Source organism: Cyprinus carpio, chromosome B22, assembly GCF_018340385.1.
Source record: "Cyprinus carpio isolate SPL01 chromosome B22, ASM1834038v1, whole genome shotgun sequence".
Classification (NCBI taxonomy): Eukaryota; Metazoa; Chordata; class Actinopteri; order Cypriniformes; family Cyprinidae; genus Cyprinus; species Cyprinus carpio.
The window spans coordinates 386284-395178 of record NC_056618.1 but is presented as its reverse complement, the minus strand read 5'-3'; the positions used below and the strand labels follow the sequence as shown (position 1 = coordinate 395178).

General features: G+C 39.9%; 1 long non-coding RNA gene across 1 annotated transcript; it reads right to left on the bottom strand.

The window, feature by feature from the left end:
- Positions 1 to 4547: 4547 nt before the first annotated feature.
- Positions 4548 to 8313, bottom strand: LOC122141670. The gene is made up of 2 exons (XR_006157991.1): positions 7989 to 8313; positions 4548 to 5647 (listed from the first exon to the last, which is right to left on the bottom strand). It is a non-coding gene; the product is annotated as an uncharacterized LOC122141670 (long non-coding RNA).
- Between the last annotated feature and the right edge of the window lie 582 nt (positions 8314 to 8895).

The window sequence follows — 8895 nt, the reverse complement described above, 5'->3', positions numbered from 1 at the left end:
GTATACCGTACATACATTTTCAATGGAGGGACAGAAAGCTCTCAGACTAAATCTAAAATATCTAAAACTGTGTTCTGAAGATGAACGAAGGTCTTACGGGTTTGGAAATGACATGAGGGTGAGTCTTTAATGACATTTGTGATGAGTGGGGCGGGGCCGAGAGCCATGGGAATGGAGCGAGGGCAGTGGAGTGATTTGGAAATGAGCGACACCTGCTCCACTCACCGGTCTCAAGTCCCACGAAGGAGATCAGAAGGAAACAAAAGAGGAGCAATGACAGTGAAGGACGAGAGAGGACCAGGCCTGGACTTGGTTTTGTTTATGCGCGGCAGTCATCTGTGAGGGGCTGTCACGCAGTTTTGTGTTTATTTTGTTATTAAAGTGTTATTTGAATGTCCGCCAGTTCCCACCTCCTTCTTCCCACTCTTACAAACTGCGTTACAGACATAATTTTCATTTTTGGGTTAACTAACCCTTTAAAGTTTGATCCATTCTTTAAACATCTCGGTTACGTAAGTAACCTTGGTTCCCTGAATAGGGAACGAGATGCTTGCGAAGACGTCATCAGTTTGGGAACACCTCCGGTGTGACGAATGTCTGAAGCCCTTATACCATCACACCAATTTATTGGCCAATAGCACTTAGCACTGCCCATATGCACGTATGCTATATATGCATGCTGTGCGCCATTTCATCAGATTTTACACTATGACGAAGGAATCACTATCGAAGGTACGGAACGGTCAGCATCGCAGCATCTCATTCCCTATTCAGGGAACCAAGGTTACATACGTAACCAAGATGTTCCCTTTCATAGTTTCACTTAAATGCTGCAATGGCATCATCACTTTGGGAATGCTAAACCATAAAGCCTGACGTACCTAAGATAGCTGGAAGACCAAGGAAAGAGTCTGCTCAAGCGGAAGAGACCCGGGAGCCAAGAACCATCCTCACATCCAGACAATTAGAACTTGATGAAAAATGCTAGGAGAGGACTAACCTGCCACAGCACAGACATCTCCCATCAAAAGCTCTTTAAAGAGAGCCTGAGAAGAAGCCATTGCTCTCATAAAATGAGCATGCACCTTAGAGGCGAAGTCACACCACGTACCTCATAGGGTAAAGATATAGTACTAATCTGACCCTGCATAGCAAGGGAGAAAGCCTTCAACCACTTGCTGAAAGCGAACAGTGTCGAAGCAGCCTTAGGATATACTAGGCCTAGGAAGCAGTAAGACTTAAAGAATAAAAGATAAAGTATCACAATTGTCCCTTTTTTCCATTGCTGAAGTTAACTGGCAACCCTAATGATGACGCAATTATCTTTTGACAAAAAAAAAAATAAAAAAAAAAACAAAAAAGAAAAAAAAAAGAGAAAAAAAAAAACAACAAAAAAGTTGGCTGGTCTAAGGCATGAAACTCCAGGGCTGAAAACGAGTTGCACACCGGCCCTGTCCCCTTGTGTGAGTACATACTAAATCTAAGTGAATAGCAGATAGCACAACACAACTAAAACCATTAAAAATAATGAATAATAAAAACATTGACAGCCAATCAGAATTATTTCTGCTTGAGCTTGAGCTTTTAAAGTGACAGATGACAAAACTTTTTTTTTTCTTTTTATTTGTATAGCGCTTTTCACAATTCAAATCTTTGCAAAAGAGCTCTACACAAAAATTACGTTTTTACAATATATTTAGTAGTAGCTTCTCAGTGGTGAATGTCAGTTTATGTACATATTGCAGAACTGTACGGAAAAATCAATTAAAGACGTTGACCAAAGAAAAGTGTCTTTAATCCAGATTTAAACAGAGAGAGTGTGTCTGAACCCCGAACGTTATCAGGAAGGCTATTCCAGTTTCGTGACCTTAGGGAGTGTGATGGATTGTAGCTTGGTAGAAGACTACTTAGGTACACAGAAGCTAACCCATTTAGGGCCATATTGGCAAGTAATAATTTTTTTTTAACTGATATGGAACTAAATAGGTAGCCATGCAGAGACTGCAGAATTGGGGTAATATGATCATATTTTCTTGACCTGGTAAGGACCCTAGCTGCTGCATTTTTGGACTACCCGTAGCTTGTTATTTGAAGATGTAGGACAACCATCTAGAAGTCTAGGTGAACTAGATTTTTGACTGTAGAGGAAGTAACAGTACATCCGTCTAGTTGCAAATTGTAATCCAATAGATTCTGTATACTGTTTTTTGGTCCAAGAAGTAATATCTCTGTCTTTTCCGAATTTAATAGGAGAAAATGATTGGTCATCCAATTCTTTACATTTTTAACACACTCTGTTAGCTTAGATAATTTAGAAGTTTCATCTGGTCTTGTTGAGATATATAGTTGAGTCTCATCAGCACAACAGTGGAAATTAATCTTGTATGTTCTAATAATATTACCAAAGGGCAACATGTATATTGAAAATAGCATAGGACCTAGGACAGATCCTTGTAGCACTCCATATTTTACTGGTGATAATTGAGATGACTCCCCATTTAAATAAACAAAGTTATAGCAATCAGACAGGTAGGATCTAAAACCACCTTAAAGCTGCCCTTGAATACCTGCATAGTTTTGTAATCGATCTATGAGTATGTCTTGATCTATTGTGTCAAGCGCAGCACTAAGATCAAATAAAACTAGCAATGAGATGCAGCCTTGGTCTGACACAAGAAACTTACTTGGCAGTCTAGGGGAGAGTCTCAAGCCTCCGGGTTTTCATCCAAAATATCTTAAATTGTGTTGCGAAGACTAATGAATCTTTTACGGGTTTGAAACGACATGGGTGTGATTAATGAAAAATTTTCATTTTGGCATGGAGTATCCCTTTAAAGGCATCATAGAGGATTGTATTTCTTGGTCTTCAATAATAAAAAAATTATTATTATTATTTTGTGTTGTATTTTCTTTACGTATTTATTTACATTCAGTGTCAGTTTTCATGCATTAACTGATTCACCTAATAAACTGCTGTTATTAGGAAGTTATTAGACCTGTCATTTTTGCTACAATCTCATGTCAATAAAAAAAAAAACTATTTGACACAACATGCTGTTTTTTAAAATGTAAAACCCTAATAGCCATTCAAAAATACAGGTGCTGGTCATATAATTAGAATATCATCAAAAGTTGATTTCACTAATTCCATTCAAAAAGTGAGTTTTAATAATTATAATCATTCAATACACACAAACAAAAACAAAAAAAACTATCACATCTTTTAATTTTGATGATTATAACTGACAATGCCACTGTTACGCCCCGTGACTCAAAAGGGGAGGCAACAAAAACTGGGACATAAGAGAGCCAATTACACCTGGTGCCAACACTCTAATCAGTTAATTAACTCAAAACACATGCAAAGGCCTTTAAATGGTCTCTCAGTCTAGTTCTGTAGGCTACACAATCACGGGGAAGACTGCTGACTTGACAGTTGTCCAAAAGACGACCATTGACACCTTGCACAAGGAGGGCAAGACACAAAAGGTCATTGCAAAAGAGGCTGGCTGTTCACAGAGCTCTGTGTCCAAGCACATTAATAGAGAGGCGAATGGAAGGAAAAGATGTGGTAGAAAAAAAGTGTACAAGCAATAGGGATAACCCACCCCTGGAGAGGACTGTGAAACAAAACTCATTCAAAAATGTGGGGGAGATTCACAAACAGTGGACTGCAGCTGGAGTCAGTGTTTCAAGAACCACTACGCACAGACCTATGCAAGACATGGGTTTCAGCTGTCTCATTCCTTGTGTCAAGCCACTCTTGAACAACAGACAGCGTCAGAAGCGTCTCACTTCAAAAAGGACTGGACTGCTGCTGAGTGGTCCAAAGTTATGTTCTCTGATGAAAGTAAATTTTGCATTTCCTTTGGAATCAGGGTCCCAGAGTCTGGAGGAAGAGAGGAGAGGCACACAATCCATGTTGCTTGAGGTCCAGTGTAAAGTTTCCACAGTCAGTGCTGGTTTGGGGTGCCAGGTCTTCTGCTCGTGTTGGTCCACTGTGTTTTCTGTGGTCCAAGGTCAACACAGCCGTATACCAGGAAGTTTTAGAGCACTTCATACAACTTTATGGGAGATGCAGATTTCATTTTCCAACAGGACTTGGCACCTGCACACAGTGCCAAAGCTACCAGATTCTGGTTTAAGGACAATGGTATCCCCGTTCTTAATTGGCCAGCAAACTCGCCTGACCTTAACCCCATAGAAAATCTATGGGGTATTGGGGAGAGGAAGATGCGATATGCCAGATCCAAGAATGCAGAATAGCTGAAGGCCACTATCAGAGCAACCTGGGCTCGTCATAACACCTGAGCGGTTCATATTCTAATTATATGACCAGCACCTGTATATTATATTGGGTACAAAATATAAGATATTTTAAGAGAGATGAAAAACAATATTAATAAACAATGCTTAATAATATAAATATTCCAATATTCCAATATAAATGAAAGAAAACCTATAATTAAAAAGGTTCTTTATAACCGTTATGGTATAGCACTTTCAAAGCATGTTTTTTATAGATCCTGAACGAGCTGAAAATCTGGTGCTGTTTAGAAACATTTATTTATCAAAACAGCCAGAAATACACAAAAACACTGGCCACTGAACACTTATTTATTTCCAAAACTATTTTAAATATCTGTGGAAATAATGACAATTGTAACAACTTTGTTAAAGTTGAATGGGATACAGACAAACAGAAAACTTGGGACAACAATACCTCAATACTGAAAAAAAGTGTAAATACAGAGAAGCTACATTATTTAAAAAACAGGAATACTGCCACCTCAATATAAAAACCCCCAGATTTGCTACTGTATTTCCATGTACAGATTACAGCACACTGTTAACATTCAGTAGATTGAGACTGATCCAGCAGGTGGCACTAATGAGATACAGAAACTATGTTGCTACTTTAGAATAATTGTTTTGGTTTTAGTTGGTCATAGCTGGGTTGCAGGCTGGTTTTAGATGGGTTTTGACCACTTCTTTAGCCAGTCTGGCTGGGAGACCAGCTCAGCCAGGTTGGCATACCAGCTAAACTAGCTACTTCTAGCTTAAATCAACTTAGGCCGGTTTTAGCTTATTTTTCAGCAGGGAGGAACAGGGCATAGCTGAATATTGTCTTATTGGTTAAGCAACTGTATTACTGATTAATAATAATAAAAAAAATGCTAATATTAGCGATTGTTCTTTGTGCACTTTAAGTACAGATACCACAGTGGTGTTTAGGTGCTAGACTGCCATCTATATAAGTGGATCGGCATGATATTCTTTTTATGTAAATTTACACTGACAGTCATGAAACTTAAAGAGAGGTCCACACAACAATTAATTCCCTTACCTATTAAAAAAAAAAAATCATTATGAGGAAATATATTAATCATTAAAAGCACTGGGCTTTAATCTATAAGGCCATATTTTTGTTGTTTGAATTTGGTCTGGCTAAATGGAGAATGAATACTTTATTCATCTGTGAGGTTCTGATGATGATGATGATGATGATGATGTCTGTTCCGCTCTTTCCTGTTCACCTTTTCTGGATGTGATGTCAACCCCCAAATAAAAGCTGTAGCCCCGCCCACCAGAACAGAGATGCCCAATCGAGTCACAGCTTCAGGAAGATGACAACAGAATGTACAATCTGAGGAAATAAAAGAACAGCATGAAACATATTTGTACATTTAGAAAGTTCACAAACTCACAACACTGGATATACCCAAGTCAGGCTGGTCATATGGCGCTTTCCACTGCATGGTACGGCAGATACGGTACACTTTGTGGGGGGGTGGGGGTACAGTTTCCACTGGGTACAGTACCTGGTACTTTTTTTAGTACCCCCTCGGTTGAGGTTCCAAGTGAACCGTACCGTGATGTGTAAACTCTGCTGATCACGGATTGGCCGGAGAGAATCATCACTATGTGTCACTGAACTTGCCGCACAAAACAAAAAGAACCGCTAGATTTAAATCAGCACAACTGACCTCTGTTGAGGAAGAACAGATGTTTTCTCTCGTTGATAGCAGAGAAGCGGATTCAGCGAGAGCTTGATGGGGTGACGTGGAATGAAAAAGTTTTTCAGGAGGCCGCGGCAGTAGGGGCGGCACAACTTTAATGACATGTTAATAATCCTGCCCACCTTAAAGCAGTACTAAGCTGCAGTGGATGGAATCCAAGCCGAGCCGTGCTATGCCGTACTGAGCCGTGCCAAATTTGCACCATGCAGTGGAAAAGCGCCAAAAGTCAACCAGACTTACAGACTGACAGCATAATGTCTGGGAACTGTCTGCTTAAAATGACAACTCTGGTAGGTCCTTCAGGGTGTCTTGAAGGGGTGAAGTTTCTAAGTTACAACTTCTTGCTAATGGAGTTTCTCAAGGCTCAGTGCTTGGACCACTTCTCTCCATCTACATGTCATCTTAAGGATCTGTCATTCAGAAGCATGGCTTTTCTTATCACTGCTATGCTGATGACACTCAACTCTACTTCTCATTCCAACCTGATGATCCAGACGGGAGCTGTTCGCATTGCAACCTGTCTGACAGAAATTTCTAGCTGGATGAAGGACCATCACCTTCAATCAAGAGCGTGAAGAGAGAGCGAACTCAAACGCAGAGGATTTCGTGCAACAGTTTATTTAGTACAAAAGAAAATCCAAAAATAATCCAATGAGTAGTGACACACAAAACGAACTGAAACTCCAGAGCCGTCCGTACAGACACCTGTGGACACAGGCTGTGGAGACCACCTCTGGTGCAATGCCCAATGGGACTTGAAAAAACGAGACAGAGGATCACGGGCAAACGGCCAAATGAAAGACTCCTCGTCTATGCGTCCTGAGCACCGCAGTGGAAAAAGGTGAGGAACACTAACACACAGCACAATGACAACACGAAATCTACTGACAACAAGGGACAGACACAAAAAGGGAGAATCAGCGCTGATTGTCCAGGTCACAAGCTGCAGAAAATGACAGAACACACAAAACACAGAAAACGACAAATCAGCGCTGATTGTCCAGGTCACAAGCTGCAGAAAATGACAGGACACAGACAACAGGGAAGCCGATGAAGCACCCTAAACCATGACACCTTCAACTTAACTTTGCTAAGAGTCACTTTGGATAAAAGCGTCTGCTAAATGACTAAATCTAAATGTACAAAAAAGCAAAGGACCGCCCTAGAAGGCCATATGACTGACAGGTAAAGCAACCAAACATGTTTAGTTTTTTTGCTGCATGTTTAAGGGGCATGGAAATGTCCCCACACAATAACAGACTGATGTGTAAAACTTGAATGCATTTCAAGGAATATTTGCCACAAACTTTCTTCTTCTTTCCATGAGGGGGTTTGGTGCCACGGCATCTTTTTTTTTTTTTTTTTCCAGGCAGAATGTCAAAAAAGGTGACACACATGACTTTTTGTGTCATATGCATCTGATGTTCAGCCAGAAGTCCATAGGTGTGACGTCTGAGGCTGAGACTAGGCTGGAGAGGATGCTCAAGGAAACAGAGTCACTTATTTTAAGTGACATAATGGCATGGCACTCAATGGGGGGTGGGGAGGGTGGTGCTTTTGGAGCTTGGGTCACCACTGACATTATCAGCCTGTACCATCTTGGCCACTGGACCTGTCTCATGGTGGGACGAGACTGATATCCAGTGTGGCATATCCATAGCTGAGATTGGTGAAAGCCCCGCCCTAGCAGTCTCTGCTTCACCCTCCCCGTCCATGTGTCTTGGAAGCTCTTCCAGCATCATCTGTGCTGCTGTGATTGTAAATGCCATTTTGTATGCTTGGGCCATATGAATGTCTACAGCTTCTCCGAGGAAAAATTAATCTATACCCCTCCAGATATTTATTTTTTTCACCTCATTACTGAAAGCATTTTAACAAAGTGCATTGGTGTGTAGTACAGTATGTGAACTGCAAACATATTTTAAAATGTAGAAATAATAATAATAAAATAGAGTATTCTGTACTCACCATAGACAGTAACATTGAATCTGTATTTGGTCTCTGTTCTGCTGCTGCTGATCGTCACTTCATAAAGTCCAGAGTCTGTGGTTCTGGTGTCTGTGATGATCAGAGATCCAGTCTGATGATCCAAGATTCAGTCTGTCTCTGAATCTCCCTTCAGGACCATCATATATCTTACTGGTCTTTCCATTAATTTTAACTACAAGATTCCTGTTATTTAAAATGTCCCACTCAATCTTATCATCTGTCTGTATTCAGTGACTATGATTCTGTAGAGTGACAGAATCTCCCTCCTTCACTGACACTGACTTCACTGGTGTCCTGTATCACCAAACACCCTGATGAACAAACACAAACAATATCTCAGTCAAATATATTACAGTTAAGTTTAATAAAGGTTTAACTGTGGTACAGTACATCAACTACAATCCTCTGTCAGGTATTCCCCATTTTGTACTTTAATGTTAAAGTGTTAGTGTTGTAGTTTCCTGTTTTTAACCCTTGTATTATTTTATTACTTTATTCAACCTATTTATTGCTAACCTTGTTATTCCTGCCCTTACCAAAAAGTACCCCTTTGTATTACTAGATCTTGTTTTTACTATGTTCCTTGTCTAGATGTTTCCTTTCATGGATGTTATGTCAACATAATTGGTTCTTCTCCATGGTTTCCCTTACTCCCCTGTTTAGTTTTATCTTGGTTATTGTTATAATTAAAATATTAAGCAGCACTTGGATCCTGATCTATCGTGTCTCTGAATTTACTCGATGTAACAGCATCCCTCTCCCAATACCACATTTTTTTATTTCAAAGGATCTGTACTAGTTGTACTATGACAGTAAAGTTGAGTCTTCTAATTAAAATATGTCAATAAATATACCAAATCTGTAGAATATAATAGAGTGAGCTGTA